Raw genomic sequence first — 23,773 nt, forward strand, 5'->3', positions numbered from 1 at the left:
AGCCCTCTGAAACATTTTCCCAGTCTCTAGTCAGTCTGTTGCCATGGTGACCAAATATGGACATTGGGGCCTCGGTCTACTACTGACGGAATATTCTTTTAACCCATTTGGGGCTTGTAAATCTGGCCTGCAGCATCACCATTTAACATTTGGAAATCCTAATACAGTGTCCCCACCACATTTCTGAGTTCTCCCATTGCCAACCTAACACAACAAAACTATTTTTTTTCTCTCTCTGAAAGAAAGATGAATGGGTTTCTTGAGAAGACTGTTAATGATTCCTGTATCGCACGGATCGCAGGCAAAATGCAGATCAAATCATTCAACCAATTCAGAGAAAATTCAGGCTTAAGGGAACCTCTCAAATTAGAGATAGCCGACTAATATTTTCAGGTAGAATCGAGAGTCGTTATTTATTTTATTATTACGGAACCAATTAGTCATTTTCATGAAGTTTGTGCGTCGCAGGTTGGACAGAAGTGTTTTTATTTCCAGGAAAGCTTGTCAGATTGAGAGTTATTTAAAAAAAGCTTGTTTAACAATGCAGGACATAATTTGTTAATATTTATTCTCCCGTGTCTCGAACAGCAACAGGACCAGCTGTGCACAGGGGTCATCAATGTGTTGTCTAATTATGCAGCTGGTTAGCAAATCCCAGCAGCAGCAGCAGCACACGGGCTCAGCCCCGGCTCATTCATCGGGGAGCTTGGAGAGTCGCGCAGTCGATGGTTATGAGGAGGGCTCTTGGTGCAAAAAAATGATGAAGGGTGTTCTTGGGCCGCTTGCCACTCAGCACCGAGGGCCTCCCACGGGGCTGGGAAAGGATTAAGTCAAAACAAACAGAGAATCCATTACCAACAATCGGAGGCACAAGAGAAGGAGGAGTGCATGGATTTATCACTATGTATAACAGGCCAGCTGTGCGTGGCTTAGAATAATGAAAATAGAAGCGGATTGTTTTCCATTCCGTGACTGTCTCTCATCCTAATAATCATAACAAGGATTCAGAAAATATTAATAAACAATGAAAAAAGAAGTGTGGAAAACTGATTCATTCTGCACGCTGATAACATGTATTATAAATACATTTCTGACCTTTCCCGGGATCTAGGACCTCGGTTTCACTGATGGAGGATCTAGCCGCTCCGTTGCAGTGACCTCCCACACACTTTATAATTGATATTTTCATCATTGTCTCACAGGCTAGCTCCAGTAAATACAAGACAGTATGGATCTTCCTGTGAGGCGTTACGGTTTCAAAGAATATCTTTGAGAGGAAGTTTTATGATTGAACTCCTCTCTGTAATGGAAATCACAGGCTGTGTTGATAAAGAGCAAACCTCTGGGACTGTAAAGAGCCATTTGTACTGCAGGCTATATTGATCAAACAAATGGTATACCATCAGTTTGATCCTTTTGTGTAGCATAAATAAATTTTACATTTATTGTAGCCGTCACCATGCAGGTCAAACATTATTGATCTCTAGCTTTTCATTAGTACAATAAATTTTGTCTTTAAGCCAAATCTAACAATAATTTACAGCTTAATTTATGTTGATCTAATTCCTCAGAGAAACTTGTTTACACAATGTGGCCTTTGAACTGATCGTTCATGCTTCCCCCAAGTGATCTTTGGAACTTTTTCTGATATATCAGCCTTACACCATCAATCATGAGGCCACTAAATGTGTCAAATACAATGATGCCAACACTGTAGGAAAATTTCCTCTATTATATAAGAATGCACTTACGAATTTGCAATACATGACACTCAGTAATCCCCCAGTTTTAATTACCTGAGACAATTAACAGAGTAATGCTGCCTGTCACATTTCGGGATTTTTGATCATTGCTTTCTTCATGGAAAGGATTTGGGATTGAATTATGTTTAACTGTTGTGTTTTAAAGCAAAGTGAATTTGCACAGGATTAAAAAGAAAACCTGCAGGCTGCAGGCATTGAAGATGTATATTCATGCCAGATAAGCCAGTTTGTGGAATGTCACAGCTCACAATTCATATCTCATCCCAGGCCTATAAAGCCAGGATGTGCCTTATTCATTTTGAGAGTAGCAGATGTTTTCTTTAAAACTGCACCTCAAATGGGGAGTTTATATTGGCGAATCACTGATCAGAGAAGAAATTAGGGGACCAACCCTCTCACTGGCTGGGAAGATCAGGAAAAAAGGACAAAGGGACACATGGACAGTCAGTCAGCCAGCTAGGTCTGGGGACAACAACTTGCCCATCTCAAGCCCAGAGTCAGTGAGAAACAGAAGCCAGACTAGCTAAAAGCCAGCTAAAAGGGATGGTGTGGAATATTTTTTTATTATTTTCTTGTTCTCAAGGAGTGGTCTGTAGTTAGGGGATTTAGGGAGAGATTTTATTATAGATTACTTTGTACATTCACTTGCTGTCTGCAAAATAAACTAGAACAGCAATTGAGGCAGATAACATTGATGCATTTAGGGGGAAGCTGAATACGTACAGGAGGCAGAAAGGAATAGAGGAATAGAGGGATAAATTTTAACCCCCAAGAACGGGTGGGTTTGGAGTGGATGGGCAGTGAAAATAGTCCGTTTTCAGAGCAGAACTTCACCGCGATTCCAACTCGCCCACTTTTGGGTTTAACCCAGGCAGATTTGTTTGTGTGTGGAGAGCAGACACCAGGAAGTGCCGCCTCCATTTAAAACTGGTGGGCTGATACTTAAAAGGGCAATGTACTTCATTGAGATACTTGAGGTACTTAGTATTTTGTGTATTGTACAATTAAAAGAAATTTAACCTTACCTATTCGGGTTTCTCTTTCGATGGTGGACTCCCCCTCCGATTCTGGACCCCCCCCCCACGATCCCCAATGCTTGCTGACCTCCCCCCCCGATCTCCAATGCTTGCTGACCCCCCTGATCTCCAATGCTTGCTGACCCCCCGATCTCCGATGCTTGCTGACTCCCCCCGATCCCTGATGCTTACTGAACCCCCCGATCCCTGATGCTTGCTGACTCCCCCCGATCCCTGATGCTTACTGACCCCCCCTGATCTCCGATGCTTGCTGACCCCCCGATCCCCGATGCTTGCTGACCCCCCCGATCTCCGATGCTTGCTGACCCCCCCCCCCCGATCTCCGATGCTTGCTGACCACCCCCCGATCCCTGATGCTTACTGACCCCCCCCCCCGATCTCCGATGCTTGCTGACCCCCCGATCCCCGATGCTTGCTGACCCCCCGATCCCCGATGCTTGCTGACCCCCCCCCATCTCCGATGCTTGCTGACCTCCCCGATCTCCGATGCTTGCTGACCCCCCCCCGATCTCCGATGCTTGCTGACCCCCCCGATCCCTGATGCATACTGACCCCCCCAGATCTCCGATGCTAGCTGACCCCCCAATCTCTGATGCTTGTTGACCCCCCGATCCCTGATGCTTGCTGACCCCCCTGATCTCCGATGCTTGCTGACCCCCCCGATCTCCGATGCTTGCTGACCCCCCCAATCCCTGATGCTTGCTGACCCCCCCAGATCTCCGATGCTTGCTGACCCCCCGATCCCTGATGCTTGCTGACCCCCCGATCTCTGATGCTTGCTGACCCCCCCGATTCCGAATGCTTGCTGACCCCCCCCCCCGATCCCTGATGCTTGCTGACCCCCCGATTCCCGATGCTTGCTGACCCCCCGATCTCTGATGCTTGCTGACCCCCCCAATCCTTGATGCTTGCTGACCCCCCCAGATCTCCGATGCTTGCTGACCCCCCGATCCCTGATGCTTGCTGAACCCCCGATCTCTGATGCTTGCTGACCCCCTGATCTCTGATGCTTGCTGACCCCCCCAGATCTCCGATGCTTGCTGACCCCCCGATCCCTGATGCTTGCTGAACCCCCGATCTCTGATGCTTGCTGACCCCCTGATCTCTGATGCTTGCTGACCCCCCCAATCCCTGATGCTTGCTGACCCCCCCAGATCTCCGATGCTTGCTGACCCCCCCAATCCCTGATGCTTGCTGACCCCCCCAGATCTCCGATGCTTGCTGACCCCCCGATCCCTGATGCTTGCTGACCCCCCCAGATCTCCGATGCTTGCTGACCCCCCCGATTCCCGATGCTTGCTGACCCCCCCAGATCTCCAATGCTTGCTGACCCCCCGATTCCCGATGCTTGCTGACCAACCCCCCCCGATCCCCGATGCTTGCTGACCCCCCCACCCCGATCCACAATGCTGGCTGACCCTCCCCCAACATCGTTGACGTTCCCCCACCTCTCCACCCCCCCACGATATTTTCCAAGCCCAATGATCTCTCTCTCCCTCCCGACCCCCCTCTCTGATGTGCAGCTCCTTTCACTGCCAACAGCCAGCCAGCCTGTCAATCAGGGCGAGACCATGGAGATAACTCAGTGTAACTTACCATTTCTGCTGTGCATGTTACTTAATCTCTCTGTCCAGTTCAGTAAATCCTCCCAGCCTGCATTTCAATTCTGTCATCAGTGCTCACTGTTGAAAAACGAGGGGCTATATCAGTGTGGAACCACAGTGATATTAATAGAATTTGGGGGTACATCAGTCTCCACACCACCTGTACACGAAGCTACTTCAGAGCAGCAACAAGTGCTACATTGCCAGTAGTTATATAAAATGCTATCTTTTACACCCGTGGACCCCTGAGCTGTTCCTAATGACCTGAATGATGTTTTCACTAAGACCTATGTTAACAGATATTTAGCAAGCAAGAAAGGAATGGTGCTGCTGCTCATACTGGCAGTGTTGAGGAGTTAGTAGAATTGAGTGGGGAGGGGGGATCCTTGCAGTACAGGAAGCTTGTAATTGTAAAAAAAAGAGCATTTATTCACCATTTGTCTGGAAGTAACCAGTATGTTTCTGCAAAAATTGATAATGTCTCTCAAGCTTGGCACAGGAACCTTACTTTGATTATGACAGCACAGCACGAAAACTTGCAGTTGGCTTCAGTGGCAGTAAAAGTCGGGAGAGATGTAAAACAGGCTGCCGATTCACTATCACCCGTTTTACGCTATCGCACAAAGTCAAAATCTACCCCAGAGATTTTAATACAAAATGGAGCTACCACTCAGTTCCAACTTCAAATACAATAGCCCCAATATTTACGGGGTGGCCTGGAGGGTACGGAGGAGGCCTAAAACGGCCGAAGAACCCGGCAAGGCCAGGGACGCGGAGGACGCATTTAACGGCAGGACCTCATTATCATTTTTTTGATCCGTTTCCTGCCCTGCAGCCGGGCACTTTGATAGCCTGGCCGGCAACTGGGAGGGAAAACCAGAGGCAAGAGGACGCAGCCGGGAACCCTTGGGGACGATCCCCAGCAATCGGGAGGCGGCAAGATCAGCGATCGCGGCAGGTGGGGGGGAAGAGAGGCCATCGGGGCTGGGGGTGGGTGGTGAGGCCGCAATCGGCAGGGGGGAGGCCGAAGGCTTTCTTGAGGGTCTGGAGGGAGCACTCCTGCTTCCCCTGGCCCACAAGGAGTGATGAAAGAGACACTTACCTTGTGGAGCTGGCAGCCCCCTCCTCCCTTTCACTGCCAGGTTTCCTGACCCGTGGGAAACCCATGCAGCAGCAGTGAATTTTAAATCAGGCTCCCAATTGTACCATGGGAGCCCGATTTAAATATGTTAACGAAGCACCCCACCCACTCGGACGCCCTGATATCTGCCGCCCGTAAAAAAGGGCAGCGGGCGTGTGCACGGCGTGTTGAGGACCCGTTCCCCGTATTTAAGTCTTTAATTCTCCCCCCACCGACTCACTTCCACCCACGGGGGTGGGCTATTGTCGAGTCTGATGACTTGCTGGCATGCCTATCTCTGGAGCAGATCTATCTTATTGTAGGAAAAGGTGACTGCATCATATTTATTTGCACAAGATACTTACCTGCATCAATATTTTTGTCCATTTTACCGTTGGTTACCTTTAAATAAAGTCGATTTATTCAAACCTGGCTCATTAGCATCTGACAGGAGAACTCCCTGCTCAGGAATGTCTGTCGTGCTCCAGAAAAAAAATTCGAGGTGGTAGCAGTATAATTTGTCTGTTAATTTGTCCCATTTATGGATCAATCAGTTTGCTTTTTAACTAGCCAAGTCCATTAACGTTCTGTTCTCAATACTTTGCAATTAAGCAGGACCCAGTCATTAGGGAGCCCCAACACAAGGAACAGATTTATTTGAAATGGATGCCGACACTTTAGATACTTCTTCTTGAGAAGGTTAGGGAAAATAGCAGACTTAATACTTTCCTTTTATGTAAAAGCTGCCCAAATAATTTTATTATGGTCTATAAAGCAACTATTTAAAAAAAAATTCTTGCAACTACAAGTTGCTAAATCTTATCAAGCCTCATGAATTTTATATTCCTTTTATGTCAATGTTGAAAGGTTGGCTGAAAATTCTAGTAAATTTCTAATACAGTGAGGAGATAAGCAGTCAATTAGATGAAAAGGCTTCAGGGCCTAATTTTACCCCCTACCTGTCTTTTGCCTAATTGGAGCTCAGCAGGTCTATACCCAAAGACTAAGATGTAATAATTAGCTCTTGAATAGATCACATTGACTCAAACAGACAGTTACGTTATGTAATCAAGGTTCATTTGGATCAGTAATTTTGCGCCTTGTTCAATCCCTTTCATTTACCGGCAGTTTCACTCCCAGCTGCTTTTGTTGTATGGTCAGGGTTACAGTAAGATTCTTTTTGGTAATATATACTTTCATTCTTTGGCTTAGATGAGAGCTAAAACTTCAATTCTATAATGAAACAAAATAAGTGAGTGCAGTTTGAGTCACAGTAATTATTTCATCCTGCTGATTTTCTTGTAAAGGCCAACTGTTTTATTACAATTTAGTTGTGAATGAGCAGAACAATCACATTTTTTTTATTCGTTCATGGGATGTGGGCATCGCTGGCAAGGCCAGCATTTATTGCCCATCCCTAATTGCTCTTGAGACGGTGGTGGTGAGTCGCCTTCTTGAACCGCTGCAGTCCGTGTGGTGAAGGTACTCTCACAGTGCTGTTAGGTAGGGAGTTCCAGGATTTTGACCCAGTGATGATGAAGGAACGGCGATATATTTCCAAGTTGGGATGGTGTGTGACTTGGAGGGTGAATGTGAGGTGGTGTTGTTCCCATGTGCCTGCTGCCCTTGTCCTTCTAGGTGGTAGAGGTCGCGGTTTTGGGAGGTGCACTCATCCAGGCAAGTGGAGAGTAATCCATCACACTCCTGACTTGTGCCTTGTAGATGGTGGAAAGGCTTTGGGGAGTCAGGAGGTGAGTCACTCGCCGCAGAATGCCCAGCCTCTGACCTGCTCTTGTCGCCACAGTATTTATGTGGCTGGTCCAGTTAAGTTTCTGGTCAATGGTGACCCCCAGAATGTTGATGGTGGGGGATTCGGCGATGGTAATGCCATTGAATGTCAAGGGGAGGTGGTTAGACTCTCTTTTGTTGGAGATGGTCATTGCCTGGCACTTGTCTGGCGCAAATGTTATTTGCCACTTATCAGCCCAAGCCTGGATGTTGTCCAGGCCTTGCTGCATGCGGACACGGAATCCTTCATTATCTGAGGGGTTGCGAATGGAACTGTGCAATCATCAGCGAACATCCCCATTTCTGAGCTTATGATGGAGGGAAAGTCATTGATGAAGCAGCTGAAGATGGTTGGGCCAAGGACACTGCCTTAAGGAACTCCTGCAGCAATGTCCTGGGGCTGAGATGATTGGCCTCCAACAACCACTACCATCTTCCTTTGTGCTAGGTGTGATTCCAGCCAATGGAGAGTTTTCCCCCTGATTCTCATTGACTTCAATTTTACTAAGGCTCCTTGGTGCCACACTTGGTCAAATGCTGCCTTGATGTCAAGGGCAGTCACTCTCACCTCACCTCTGGAATTCAGCTCTTTTGTCCATGTTTGGACCAAGGCTGTAATGAGGTCTGGAGCCGAGTGGTCCTGGCGGAACCCAAACTGAGCATCGATGAGCAGGTTATTGGTGAGTAAGTGCTGCTTGATAGCACTGTCGACGACACCTTCCATCACTTTGCTGATGATTGAGAGTAAACTGATGGGGCGGTAATTGACCGGATTGGATTTGTCCTGCTTTTTGTGGACAGGACATCCCTGGGCAATTTTCCACATTGTTGGGTAGATGCCAGTGTTGTAGCTGGACTGAAACAGCTTGGCTAGAGGCGCAGCTAGTTCAGGAGCACAAGTCTTCACCACCACAGCCGGGATGTTGTCGGGGCCCATAGCCTTTGCTGTATCCAGTGCATTCAGCCGTTTCTTGATATCACGTGGAGTGAATCGAATTGGCTGAAGACTGGCTTCTGTGATGGTGTGGATATTGGGAGGAAGCCGAGATGGATCATCCACTCAGCATTTTTGGCTGAAGATGGTTGCAAACGCTTCAGCCTTGTCTTTTGCACTCACGTGCTAGACTCTGCCATCATTGAGGATGGGGATGCTCACGGAGCCTCCTCCTCCCGTTAGTTGTTTAATTGTCCACCACCATTGACGACTGGATGTGGCAGGACTGCAGAGCTTTAATCTGATCCATTGTTTGTGGAATCGCTTAGCTCTGTCTATAGCATGTTGCTTCCACTGTTTAGTATGCATGTAGTCCCGTGTTGCAGCTTCAACAGGTTGGCACCTCATTTTTTGGTACGTCTGGTGCTGCTCCTGGCATGCTCTTCTACACTCCTCATTGAACCAGGGTTGATCCCCAGGCTTGTTGGTAATGGTAGAGCGAGGAATATGCCGGCCCATGAGGTTACAGATTGTGCTGGAATACAATTCTGGCCCACAGCGCCTCATGGATGCCCAGTTTTGAACTGCTAGATTTGTTCTGAATCTATCCCATTTAGCACAGTGGTAATTGGATGGTGTCCTCAGTCTGAAGACGGGACTTCTTCTCCACAAGGACTGTGCGGTGGACACTCCTACCAATACTGTCATGGACAGATGCGCCTGCGACAGGTAGATTGGTGAGGATGAGGTCAAGTAGGTTTTTCCCTCTTGTTGGTTCGTCCCACAACAGCCAGCTTTTGTACTCGCGCATTTCCTCAAGGGTGCTAGTGTTTTAAATTTCCTATATCTTGCTCTGATGTTTGAACGGTTGAACAATGTCAGGGGCTGTTCATGAATAAGTCCTCATCATCGCCTTTTATTGTTTGCAGAAAGGTCTTCATAACCACTTCTTCTCTGTTTATCAGGAAAAGCGATGCTAATCAAATATTCAAGTAGATCAGTCTTTTAAAAGGATTAACATTTTACTACTTAAGTGACTGATATAAAAATGAGACATGTGGGTAAAGGCACCAAGCGACAGCCGTAGCTCAGTGGTAGCACTTTCACCACTGTGTCAGAAGGTTGTGTGTTCAAGCCCGACTCCAGAGATTTGAGCACATAATCCAAGCTGCCCTCTTTCGGATGAGATGTTAAACTGAGGCCCCGTCTTCCCACTCAGGTGGACGTAAAATATCCCATGGCACTCTTCGAAGAAGAGCAGGGCTCTCCCCAGTGTCCTGGCCAAAATTTATCTCTCAATCAACACCTAAGAAAAAAGATGATCAGTTCATTTATTTCATTGCTGTTTATGGGATCTTGCTGTGCGCAACTTGCTTGCCGCGTTTTCCTACATTACAACAGTTACTACACTTCAGAAGTGCTTCATTGGCTGTAAAATGCTTTGGGACATCCTGAGGTCGTGAAAGGCGCCATATAAATGCAAGTTAGTTATTTCTTTCTTTCCTTCTTTCTTTCTTCATGCTGTCTCGTAAAAAGCCACCTAGACCAGAAGGTTCCAGGTTCTAGTTTTGGCCTGTGCTGTGTTAGCTAATTTCAGTGAGGACAGCAGTTGGGGTGCTACAATTGGCCTCAGCATCCCTATTCTAGTGAGGGGGAGGGCAGGACATTGAAAAATCTGGCAAGTTTCCTGCTCCTGATTTCTAATCAGTTACCTGTGCTTTGGCTGTGATGCTCTTCCACAAATGAAAACCCTTTCTAGGTCTCGCAGATGAATGGTTACTTGGACATGGCACTGAAAGTCTGCCAGCATATGTGGAAGCTTAGAAAAGAAAAACAGACAAAAAATAAAATAGAATTAGATGCAACACAATGAAAAGGCTTTGATATTTATTAGTTTAAATTGAAGAGTTTATTATTGAGATATGCAGCTGTAAAGCAGAATAGAAAAGTTATGTGTAAATATCACAAGATTGCAGCAGCTGTTGTGGTCGACTATAGCATCTGACATTTTGCACACATTTGTAAAAACCACTATGAAACATGTATGAAGTTTACTATAAATTTTCTGAATGAATAAATTGCTTTCTGTAAAATTCAACAGTGAATTACCATTTAGATAAGTTTGTGTCTTTCCTTCAGTGCTCTTACACCAGGCCTCACAAGAACCAGGCGTTATTAATAGTGAAGAATGTTATGCGATATCCTGTTCCATCAGGATTTTTTACGTTAACAAGAAAAGGCTCACCTCCTTCTACATTTGTATTGTCTTCTGATCCTCAAACCTTTTCTTTTTCCAGAATGCCCCCTGTCATATTAATAAAATAACGTGACTGGGCTGCCATTTGTAAAATATCAACCCCAGATGCAAACATAATTCAAGCACAAAGCTCAAATGCACTGAACCCTTTCTAAGGTGATCACATTGTGGAGAGTTTCTGATCTAACGACAACACGCATATACAAAATTCTGATTCGCGGGTAAACAGTTCCCTAATTGTTCACTGTTCAATCTTCTGCCAATGCCAGCACATTTTAGAAATCTAATTCCAAGTCTAGTTGGTAGCATTTGTGCCTCGGAGTCAGAAGGTTATGGGGTCGAGCAACATTTGGGACTGGAGTGCATAATCTAGGCTGGCACTTGATGTTAATTGTATCCATATGATTTATATCAATTAGTGTTATTCAGGTGGTGCGTATCAATTGGGGACTCTCTTGTATCCATTTATATGAGAGCTGATCAAGGAAGTGGTGTGTGTAATGTGGATCTCTGTGAATAAAGGTTTGGAAGTGACTGAAGACCAGACTCTAGTATTCTATTCTTCACCACCTGGCTATCCAGTTTATTACACTTGACTGAGGGGAAAGGAGATGGAGGCGGTTGGGGGTAGTCAAAAGAAAAGGGGAAAGGGAAAGCCAAGAGGTGGAGAAGAAAGAGGGAAGGAGAAATGAGAGGAGGGGACAAGACAGGTGTGAGTGGTGTGGAAAAGTGGATGAGGAAAAGGATGAAGGAATGGGGGGACAGAAGAGGGATGAGGGTGTGGTTGAAATTGGGGAGGGGACAATAGGGAAGGGCATGGGAGAGAACAGAGCGAAAGGCGAGGGGTCAGGCAAGGGTGAAAGCTGATAGCCCGCGTTCTCTCCTGCACTCCTACCCTCTTTTCCTCAGTTTTATTTCCCCACACACTCACTGCATGTCTCCCCTGTGCTCTCATGCTCCCATCATCTCCATTGGCCGCTCTGCCCACTCCTCAGTCCCAGCTACCCATCCACCTGTTAGGCAGCTGGCACCAGTGAACAGCACATCAGGCCAGTGACAGGAGCAGGAGGTTGGAGGGAAGACCTGAGCAGGTGGGGAGCCCAGAGTCCGGTGGGGATGGGGAGGGTGCACTGATTCTCTACTGACTCACCATAAGCAACAGCGCAGGATATTCACTAGTATATATAGATAATCATTCTCTTTCCCATTTACTACATCTTTAACCTTCATTTCTTTACTTATTTATCCAACATTAAAATTTCAATTTCAATTCCAGGTTTAATTTGTATTTTCACTTTCAAAATCTGCCTTCTAACAGATTGTTATCTACACATGTGTCCATGGGTCTGGCTAAACCACTTCCAGTATATTTACGATGTGGAGATGCCGGTGATGGACTGGGGTTGACAATTGTAAACAATTTTACAACACCAAGTTATAGTCCAGCAATTTTATTTTAAATTCACAAGCTTTCGGAGGTTACCTCCTTCCTCAGGTGAACGATGTGGAAATGAAATCCTCGAAATGAAATCGCATTTATAATTCACAGAACAATGCTTGGTGATTACAGACAGTTTTTTCAACTGCCCGTTGCCAAGGCAATCAGTGTGCAGACAGACAGGTGTTACCTGCAAGGTCTCAGAATATACAAATCACCAAAAAAAACAACAAACAAAAAAAAAACAGAGATAGAGAGGTAGAAACATAGAAAAGACAGCAACTGACCCGTTATATTAAAAACAGATAACATTTGTTCGCTGGTGGGGTAACGTGTAGCGTGACATGAACCCAAGATCCCGGTTGAGGCCGTCCTCATGGGTGCGGAACTTGGCTATCAATTTCTGCTCGACGATTTCGCGTTGTCGTGTGTCTCGAAGGCCGCCTTGGAGTATATTTACAGTTAAGGTTAACTTCCAGATAATGTGCTACAGGAACAGTAATGTTGGTTATGGAGCAAAAATGTCAAATAATATAATTCTGCATAAAACTTGCAGGCAGCATTTTTCTCTGAAAGGAATAATTTCCGATAGAATCTGAAAGAATGTCAATTGATTTTCTTGAGGCGAGAACACATTTTCCCTCATTCTGGGCAAACGGTTTAATGTTTATTCACGCTCCACTATTACAGGTTTAAATGATGCATCACTCCCTGTTTACAATCAGCAACAGTTTAAAGAATTGGAAGGGAGTGGATAGATGGCATGTTGTGATCATTTTGTTTAATAATTGAAAAAGGGTAAAAATCTGGCTGCAAAGTGTGGCGCAATAACTGTTACTCAACTGGTGCCACCAAACAAGTCAATTACATTCCTTTCCACATGGACTCAAAAAGCAATAATGCCATATTTAATAATTAATTATTTGAATATCATGAGACTGCCCTGGGTCTAGGGGTAAGCCATGAATAACTCTCCAACTTCCAATTGTACAATGTTAGAGAGGACTACTATTGTTGTATCATGTGACTACCAGAATGGTGGAAGGCGAACTGGATGGACCTTGGCCTTTTCTCATCTAGAAATTGATTTGTTCCTGTTGAGCTAATAAGGTTGGAAAAGAGTGCTATGGCTATGTTTTTTTGTAAACTGACAGATAAATATTTCACAAGTAAAGTCATTTTTGTGGCTTGATCTTTGAAAGAAAACATCCATTTGGCCAACACAATAATACTAATTAGATCTTACTCACCGATAATTGGAGCAAAGACTTAACTCAAACACATGAATGTGAGAGGCTAGAATCACTATCCTAAGGAGTAAAATATGTATCAGTATGCTAATTATATTTTATTCATGAATGTCAATTAGAATAATTTGAAAATAGCCAAGTACTTGTATCTCAGAAACCTATATTTTAAAAAAGAAATTGAATGAATTGTCACAAAACAGTAGATTGAATTTATTCAATGATAATTCAAAGTCAGTAAAGCCTGTAGGCTTTATGTATCCCTGCATGACAGCTCAAACTGGGGACTTCATCTACTTAGATAGCTGTTGCCCAGAGGTAAAACAGAAAGATATTGCCAACCACACGCAAACTAACAACAGACTGAACTTTGGCGAATAATGCGCTGGAATTTATTATTTTAAAAAAAGTTTTCTGTCCTGCATAAATGAAATATATAGCTAATTATCCGGGACATTGCACATGAGTGCATTTTGGATGACAAGTTAAGCCGAGGCCCCGTCTGTCCTCTCAGGTGGATGTAAAAGATCCCTTGGCACTAATTAGAGAAGAGCAGGGGAGCTCTCCCCGGTGTCCTGGCCAATATTTATCCTTCAACCAACATCTCCAAAACATCTGGGCATTCATGTCATTGCTGTTTGTGGGACCTTGCTGTGCGCAAATTGGCTGCCGTGTTTCCTACATTACAACAGTGACTACACTTCAAAAAGTATTTCATTGGCTGTAAAGTGCTTTGGGAGATCCTGAGGTTGTGAAAAGCCCTATATAAATGCAAGTCTTTATTTATGTCTGGGGTCTGGAGCATGCGACTGATGTTAGCTGCTAACCTGACTTGTCTCTTTATGGCCACTGCACAGCTGTTCATTGTGGGGAGGTGGTTTAAACAGGTGCTCAGATCACTAAAAGTGTAAGTGCTGTTTGGTGCGGAAGCTTTCACATTGCTAGGTGCTTATGAATTTTTGGCTGATGGCCAGAAAAAAAAACAGCATGCCTTTTCTTTTTATATACTTTTGACATTCTGGAGTATGCTGTCTCAAGTGGGATGAATATTGTTAAAGTTTTTTTATATCAATAGATAACTTGAGATTTCATATCAACAGTGATGCCCGGATGTCGTGTCCCTATGCTGTTGTTTGGAGGATGGTGATTATGCACTCACACATTTTATGATGAATTATGCTGCTCATTAGGAGTCCCAAATATCTGCTGTCTATGTAATGAAGTCTCAAATCATGCTTGTCAGCTATGTGATGACCAACTAGAGGGGAGAGAACAGCAGGATCTCTTCGGACCAAGAAGGCTCAAAGATGACAGATCTGGCAATGGAAAATTGGAATCATCGGACTCAATAATCTGGTACCTGAACCAGGCGACCAGTGTATTCGATTACTGAGGACCTTTCAGTACTGTTGATGAATGACTAACCAGGCACGCACACTGATGGAGCTTCAAGAGGTAGACCTGTCACTGGTAGCTGGGATTTGTCCCAGCTCCTCTCCAGATAACCACACAAGCCGAAGCTCAAATGTTCATTCTGGCTAGATAAGCAGCAGGAAACTTAATGCTCTGTGCTAGTTAGCCGTGAGGTTTTAGCTGGTTGGACATTTTACTACATTAAAGTCGCTATATAAATCCAAGTTGTTGATATTAAATTCCAGGCATATTTGAGGCTCGCTAAACTTTTGTTATTGTCAACCTGTGCTTAGGCTCCTTAGACCTGGTAAGAGGAGTGTGTCCCAACATGCATTTAGTATAAGGCAAACAGACACTCTAATTGTAAAGGTTTGTCAGCAGCTTGGTTTGGAGACTCTTGAGCATTGTAATGGGGTTCCACCAGAGTCAGACGCCCAACTCACAAAAAAATCTGTGAGGAGCCTAGAGTGAAGGCTCACCCCTCTCTCTGCTGAAAATATTGTCCTATAAGTAAGCCCTACCCCTCTCTATGGTGAGAATTCCACCCTATAGATAAGGCCCACCCCTCTCTACGGTGAGAATACTGTCCTATAGATAAGACCAATCCCTCTCTATGGTGAGGATTGCCATTTCAACTGTTAGCAATCATTTTCCATGCAGATGGGTCACTTCAACCCAAGGGAGCATTCATATTCAAGAGAATATCCATTATGTTGTACTCTGCAATTTTTTTTTACTAAAGCAGTTTCCATTTTGTATATTGAGTAATGAATTTTAATTTTTACATTAAAGTGTTTTAGGATTCTATTTTCTGTGCATCAGTGATGCTAATTTAGAAAAATAATGAATGATTGGCATATAGAAATATTAAAAATAACAGGCTCCAGGTCCTGTGATCATTTATCAATGTCACATGAAAACAAATCTGTTGAATGGGTTGCTCGGATTCCTGATGTTTTGTAGGCTTTGATTAAATGCTAACCAATTTACCCAATGAATGAAAAGCATATTATACTGAAATCCCAGCCGAAGTGTGAGGTGCAGTGTAAATCCTCTTCACTGTTGTTTTTGATTGTGCGACAGATGAGAACATCAGTGGCTAGAATGATATCAGGTAGACTCTTCACAGTTTCCCAATAAGCAAATTTCTGTGCAAGATGAGTGAAAGAATAACAAATGACGAATAATGAGCATCAGCTTTGTAAAGCTACATAACAGGGCAAGAGTGCCCAAGCGTTTGAATCTTCATAGGGTGCTCAGGTGTGCACCATGCAGCTTATAGGTTCAACAACAACTTGCATTTATATAGCGCCTTTAACATAGTAAAACGTCCCAAGGAGTTTCACAGGAGCATAATCAGACAAAAATTGATGTCGAGTCAAAGAAGGAGACATTAGGACAAGTGACCAAAAGTTTGGTCAAAGAGGTAGGTTTTAAGCAACATCTTAATGGAGGAGAGAGAGGTAGAGAGGCAGCGAGATTTAGGGAGGGAATTCCAGAGCTTAGGGCCTAAACTTTAAAAATATTTAGAGATCCTCGGCAAGCCTGAGCAAAACCATAAGTATATATAAACTTTAGACTAAGATCGACCTTTGTTTTCCAAAAGGGTATGTATTTTGGGGAGTCAGAAAGTTTTTTTTAATTGTTGTTAAAGCAATTCTAAATCGTGCATGAACTGAACATGTTTAATTCTAATTTTTTTTTCTAGTGTATAATGAATGATTGTTTTCTTTACAAACAGCCCGTTAAATTAAATATAAAATTTAGATAGTTTGTAGATAAAAAGGCATTTCCCCAAATTAAAGAATAAAATCACTTTGCTGCCTTTTGTTTCTACAGCAACTATTTAAAAAAATATCTAAAGACCTCTGGATGCACAGACGCTGAAGATGGACCAAAGGTAATCAGTCTAAAGTTGGTTGATAGACTTCATTGGGGGCCTCCTATATTGGAATAATATTAAAACTAGAGTGGTGGCAAAATGGTAAAATTCCTCACCGTGAGAGAGCTCCGTGCAGTAGAGCTTTGGGAACAGCTTTTAAGTTCAACATCCTGGTAAACACAAGAGCATGTCAACAAACCTTTTTATTACTAAAAGGGCCGTTAAAAGGGAGTAAGGGAGACGAGCTAAACTGTAAGAGAGCACCCATGTGTATCAACAAATGAAGGGAAACACCAAGGCAACCCGGTATTAAAAAGGATGCCAGAAGGAAGAGCAAATTTAAAAAAGAGCATTTGAAGGAAGCAAATATAAACATGGACACAAGTAAGCAGTAAAAATCAAAAAGGGAACACAAGAGATAATAAAATAAAACTAAAAGAGGACAGCTGAAGGCATGGGCAGATAAAATTTAAGTCAATGTTCCTATGAATTTGTGTATATCTCAAACTGAAGGTTTTTCTAGTTTTTGGTTTTCTCATTTAGGATTAAGCCCCTCATCCCCCCCGCAATGAGGGGACAGTACTTTCTAACCTCCCGGAAAATCAAACAGGACAGACCAGCAACCAAGATGTGAACCAGTACTGAGTTTTCTGGCTTTGTGGGGCCAATACTTGTGGGTCGCAAGTGGTCCAATGGCTTTAGTTTCGACACATGATGCAGATACTTTCCCGGGGAATTGCGGGTGCATTGGGGACTGTCCGAAAATCGGGGAAATCCCGTTCGGATTCAGAGCACGGCTCCGACCTGCAGACTTCCGGGTTCCCCATTGACGCGTCTGGGTGCGCGCGCGCCTCCCGAATGTGGAAGTCCCACTGGCAATTAAAGCCAGCGGCATGATACTTTACACAGTTGTTGAGGTAGTTTAAGTACTTGAAGTACTTAATTTTCTCCACATTTTGGCAGGGGTGCGATTTTGAAGCATCCTCAGCGTGTTTCCCGTGCTGTGGGAAACACTCCCTGTTGCAGCAGCCAGTGAGACATTCAAATTCTTATTTGACAGATGGGGAGAAAAGGTCACTTATTGCAGCAGGGCACTCAATTCTTTCAGACAAAGTTTTGGCTGTAAGATCTTTGTGTTTTCACTGAAAATTCTTACTTTCCATTCAAAATTCTGCTGTTTAAACATATTTAACTACTTTGCGGACCCCCTCAAACTCACACCATCAGGATAGGGGGGGCGCCATGGCTACATTTACCACTACATCCGAGGACGAGCAACACCACCAACCTGGCCAGGCACGGCGTGCACTTCCACCACTTGCAGCATCACAACATGGTGCTGAGCCACAGGGACCTGCATAAGAGCACGGAGGGCAACAACAGAGGGACCGACGTCGCAGGAGGCACTACCCTCGCCACAGGGTCTACAGACCGAGGCTCAGCTTCCTGGACCTCTCTGAGGAGCAGTGCATACGGAGGCTCAGAGTCAATCGGCAGGTAGTCGCAGACATCTGCAGCCTCCTTAATGCCGAGCTGCTCCTGGCTGGGCCGAGCAGCATCTCCTTACCTGTTGCTGTCAAAGTCAACATTGCCATCAGCTTCTTCGCCTCCGGATCATTCCAGGGTGCCACCGGGGACATCGCCGGGATCTCTCAGTCGTCTGCACACAAGTACATAAGGCAGGTCACCGACAGCTTGTTTCGCAGAGCCTCACAGTAGTCAACTTCCCCATGGACGACCTCAGCCAGACGGAGAGGGCAGTGGGATTCCACTCTGTGGCTGGCTTCCCACGGATGCAGGGTGAGATTGATTGCACCCATATAGCAATACGAGCACCTCCACATGAGCCAGGACTGTTCATCAACAGAAAGGGGTATCACTCCATTAACACTTAGCTCGTTTGTGACCACCGCAAAAGATTCCTTCACGTGTGCGCCAGATTCCCTGGCAGCTGCCACGATTCCTTCATCCTCCGGGAATCCAACATCCCGTCCCTCTTCCATACACCGAACACCCTTAAGGGTTGGCTCCTCGGGGACAAGGGATACCCCCTGAAAGCGTGGCTCATGACACTTCTGAGGAACCTCATCACAGAGCAACAGCGTCAATATAACGACAGCCACATCGACAGGTCTACAATTGAGCATGCTAGAGGGCTGCTCAAGATGCGCTTCAGGTCCCTTGATCGTTCTGGGGGAACACTTCAATACACACCAGACAGAGTGGGACGCATTATAGTCATGTGTTATGCCCTGCACAACATGGCACAACAGAGAGGGGTGCCACTTGAGGAGACCCCATCCACATCTGCCACCCACATCGAGGAGAAGGAGGAGGAGGAGGAGGAGCAGGAGCAACCCATGGGCAGAACAACGGCTCACTTGGCTGCTCGTGAGGCCAGGGAGTCACTGATTTGTGAACGGTTCTCCTAACATCAGACAGTGTGAAGAGTTCAGTCCTTACACCACCTGGATAGAGCAGCGCGCACACCAGCACCCACCCCGCACAAAACAGGCCTGCAACTACACATACACTCACTGAGGACAGACCCAATGGGTGGCATCAAGTGTGGGCGTTCATGGTGAACCTCATGAAAGGGCCCTATTACAGAAGCCAGTCAAGAATGGCCAAGATGTGGCAGTAGTGGTGACAATAATAATATTTAATGTGAGTTTAACAAAAAGCAAATATAAATAAAAAACATGACCAAACGTCAAATACCCTCGTGCATCCTTCGTGCTTACAAAACCTTCTGACTACTTCTACGTGGTGCATCTCCTGTGGCTACAGCAGAGGTAGTGGCAGGTTGGTCTTGTTCATGCCCTGACCGATTACATGCTTTGGGCCTATGCCCTCTGGGTTTTGGTGCCCGTGAGGGCCCCTCCATAGACTGCTCCACCTGCACCTGTGCAGGGGCAGACTCGACCACCTGGAGTGGAGGCAGCATTGAGGGTACTAGTTGAGAGGGGGGCAAAGGGTGAGAGGTAGGAGCGCTTTGAGTGGCGTCCCCACTTCCATGTCCCCTTTTGCCATCATCCCTCCCCTGGGCCAGGTCCACACCACTCCTACCACTCTGCTGGACGACAGTTTGGAGGACATGTTTGAAGCCTTGTAAGGCCAGTGCTAGTGTTCTGCCTGCCTGTTTAAGGTGGTAGAATGTTGTTCACTGCGAGTCCGAACGGCTGTTGTCAAGGCCTTATTTGTGAGCCATGCTTGAAGCTCAATGGAGTCTAGCCTTCTCTCCATCGCAGACATTCCCTCACTTACCCTTGACAGTATCTCAGAGATTCCCTCACGTCCCTGTGACACTATCTCAGATATTCCCTCACGTCCCTGTGACACTATCGCAGAGATTCCCTCACATTCCTGTGACACTATCGCAGAGATTCCCTCCCGTACCTGTGCCACTGTTCCACTCATGCAGGAGTTGGACTCCTCCACCCTCTGCGCTATTGTGGAGTGTGCGCCTGGCACCTGTTCCAACACCTCGCAAATGTGCTGCTGTCCCTCGATCATTCTCCTTTTAAAGGATGGGCCCCAGGGTTCTGCATCTGCATCCAGCTGAGCAGAGCCTGGAGAGGAGTGCTCCCACCAATGCGGACTCTCCGCAGCTGTCCCTGCCACCAGTGTCTGCTCGTGCTTACTTGTGTGTGGTAACTCACCAGGTGCTAATCCAACTAACTGAGGACTAGGACCCACCGAGGTGTGAGTGTCTGCGCTGGTGGATGGCTCGCTCAGATGTGACGGTACCTCCTCAGAGGCCGGCAGGTCCTCTGAGGAATTGCCCTCTGCCGTCACAGCGGTCGCTGAAGGCCCTGTAAGAGAACAGAATGCAATATTAAGCATCATCACAGATGTGTCATGTTGCGATGAGCATACTGAGGTGCTGAAGATGACAAGGCATGTTAACATCAATTCATATTGTGTGTGCTGAATGTTAAACTTATGTCACTAGACATTTGTCGGGTGCCAGTCTCGATGTCCCCGACGGACAGGCACTCGAGGGTTCGGCTCAGCTCCAGCACCTCCTGCTTCGCGTCTGTGAGGATGACGATTTGTTGCGTCCCCCCTCCGGTCCTCGCCCTCTCCCGTGCATTCTGGGCTTTCTTCTCCTATAAGGGGAGAAAGTACAGACACGTGAGTGAGTGATGGTGACGTGGCCAACTGATGAATGTATTGGTTTGGGAGCGGCTGAACGTGAAAGAGATGCATCAGAGGGTGAGTATGAGACGGAGCCATGACATTGGATGAGGATTGGGTTGAGTGGTAGTGGTGGGGTGACTAATGGGGAGGTGAGGAAGTGATGAGGAAGTGCAGGTAAGTTGAGGATGAGCCTTAAGTCGGTGTGAGGAGTGATGTGATAGAGTAGTGTTGGCAGAGCAGAATGAGTTCGGGGTGGGGGCGGTGATGTGGAAGACGGAATGTAAGCAAATCAGTAAGTGTACTCACTTTTACTGACCTCGTTAGGTCATTGAAGCGCTTCCTGCACTGGATCCAGGTGCGGGAGATGTTGCTGCTGCTGGTGACATCCTCTGCCACCTCGAGCCAGGCCTTCTTGGTGGCAGAGGCAGGCCACTTCGTCCCGTCCATGGGGTAAAAGAGATCCTTTCTCCTCCTCATCCCATCCAGTAGCACCTGGAGTGAGGCATCGTTGAATCTTGGAGCAGCCTTGTCCCTGTGCTGCTCCATTGTGGTGTGTGAGTGTTTGCTCCAGGAGGAGCCATTGGAGGACTGCCCCTTTAAATAGAGCTCCTCCAGTTAACAGCCTGTGATGCGGGTGCGCAGTCCGTCTGCTGCGCAGCTTTCAGACGGCAAACCCAGAAGCCACGTTAAGTGGCTCCAATTGACTCGCGATCGTGTGGGAGACGAACATTTTTTATTGGGCCCACGTGCCCAATCACTCCCCCCATTGCTACCATCCCACCTCCACTCTAATATCAGGGCCCAGTACTCTGCAGGATCTAACTAGTCTCTTGGAGTAATTTATTGATTAAATAGAATGATTCCCACCCACCCACCCCAATTATTGAACATTTCTTGGAAATTGTAAGCAACATTTAAAAAAGTTAATCCCTGTTGTCTGCATCATTGCTATCATGGCACGTCCAAAAATAACAGTAGAAAAAGTCTTGCATATCTGATTATCTTCACAGCATAATTGAAATGGGCGAGTTCCTAGAATCTACAAAATGTATCTTTTTAGCTCTCTTGTACTTGTTAAACTTGCTAGACACCGTAATGTGTCAGTGACGCTATTTGGTGAGGTGTAAAACAGCAACACATTTTATCCCCATTATTACTGGTGACTGTGTAGCATTTTTACAGTGAGCAGCAATGGGCAAATGTGGTGCCCTCCCTTTACAATGGCACAAGGGCCTTGGCCTTGAAGGTGGTGATGATGCCGCCTTGAAATTCAAAGTGGCGCTTGATAAGCAACTGAATGCAGTTTTTTTTCTGTGTTCAAGCACTCTAAATTACAGTCACAGGATAGGGATGATACTAGGGCTTAAAGGGTTAAATTATGAGGACCGGCTGCATAAACTTGGCTTGTATTCCCTTCACCTTTGAAGATTCAGGGGTGATCTAATTGAGATGTTTAAAACATTAAGAAGATTTGGTAGGCTAGATACAGAGACATGGTTGAGGGAGGGGCAAGACTGGCAGCTCAATATTCTGGGGTACAGAATCTTCAGGCGAGACAGAGTGGGAGGTATAAGAGGAGGGGGGGTCGCAATATTAATTAAAGAATCAATTACTGCCATAAGGAGGGATGATATATTAGCAGGTTCCTCTAATGAGGCCATATGGGTGGAGCTTAAAAACAAAAAGGGGGCAAGCACTTTGATGGGAGTGTACTATAGGCCCCCAAACAGTCAGGGGGAGATAGAGGAACAGATATGTAGGCAAATCTCAGAAAATTGTGCAAATAATAGGGTAATAATAGTGGGGGATTTCAACTTCTCCAATATTAACTGGGATACTCAGAGTGTAAAAGGCTTAGAGGGTACAAAATTCTTAACGTGCATCCAGGAGAGCTTTTTGAGCCAGCATGTAGAAAGTCCTACAAGAGAGGGGGCGGTACTGGACCTAATTCTGGGGAATGTGGCCGGCCAAGTGGAAGAAGTGCTAGTAGGTGAGCACTTTGGTGACAGTGACCATAATTCGGTGAGATTTAAGGTGGTCATGGAAAAGGACAGGGAGGGGCCGGAAATAAAGGTTCTAAATTGGGGGAAGGCCGATTTTAATAGGATAAGGCAGGATCTGGCCAAAATGGACTGGGATCAGCTGCTTGTAGGAAAATCCGCATCGGAGCAATGGGAGTCTTTCAGAAGGGAGATTGAGACCATACAATGGCAACATGTTCCCGTAAAGGTCAAGGGTGGTTCCAAGAACTCCAGGGAACCTTGGATGTCAGGGGATATACGAGAATGGATTAGGAAAAAAAGGAGGGCTTTTGGCAGATACAAAAGGCTAAAGACGGAGGAAGCCCTAGAGGAGTACAAAAAGTGCAGGGGGATACTTAAAAAAGAAATTAGGAGATCAAGGAGGGGCCATGAAATAACACTGGCGAGCAAAATAAAGGAAAATCCTAAGATGTTTTATAAGTATATTAAGGGTAAGAGGATGACTAGGGAAAAAATAGGGCCCATTAGGGACAAAAATGGCAATCTGTGTGTGGAGCCGGCAGATGTAGGAGGGGTTCTAAATGAATTTTTTGCATCTGTTTTCACTATGGAGAAGGACGATGTAGACATAGAAATATGGCAGGGGGACTGTGATATACTCGAACATATTAACATCGAGCGGGAGGAGGTATTGGCGGTTTTAGCAGGCCTAAAAATGGATAAATCCCCAGGCCCGGACGAAATGTATCCCAGGCTACTGTGTGAGGCAAAGGAGGAGATTGCGGGGGCTCTGACACATATATTCAGAACCTCTCTGGCCACAGGGGATGTGCCAGAGGACTGGAGAACCGCTAATGTAATACCATTATTCAAGAAGGGGAGTAGGGAAAAACCGGGGAACTACAGGCCAGTGAGCCTAACATCAGTGGTAGGAAAATTATTGGAAAAAATTCTGAAGGACAAAATTAGTCTCCACTTGGAGAAGCAAGGATTAATCAGGGATAGTCAACATGGCTTTGTCAAGGGAAGATCATGTCTGACTAATTTGATTGAATTTTTTGAGGGGGTGACTAGGCGTGTGGATGAGGGTAACGCAGTGGATGTGGTATACATGGATTTCAGTAAGGCCTTCGATAAAGTCCCCCACAGGAGACTGGTCAAGAAG

General features: G+C 45.7%; 1 long non-coding RNA gene across 1 annotated transcript; it reads right to left on the minus strand.

The window, feature by feature from the left end:
- Nucleotides 1-421: 421 nt before the first annotated feature.
- LOC137332691 (uncharacterized) lies at nucleotides 422-10,544 on the minus strand. The gene is made up of 4 exons (XR_010965715.1): nucleotides 10,492-10,544; nucleotides 9,959-10,065; nucleotides 4,397-4,482; nucleotides 422-814 (listed from the first exon to the last, which is right to left on the minus strand). It is a non-coding gene; the product is annotated as an uncharacterized lncRNA (long non-coding RNA).
- Between the last annotated feature and the right edge of the window lie 13,229 nt (nucleotides 10,545-23,773).

Source organism: Heptranchias perlo, chromosome 15 (genome assembly GCF_035084215.1).
Source record: "Heptranchias perlo isolate sHepPer1 chromosome 15, sHepPer1.hap1, whole genome shotgun sequence".
Lineage (NCBI taxonomy): Eukaryota > Metazoa > Chordata > Chondrichthyes > Hexanchiformes > Hexanchidae > Heptranchias > Heptranchias perlo.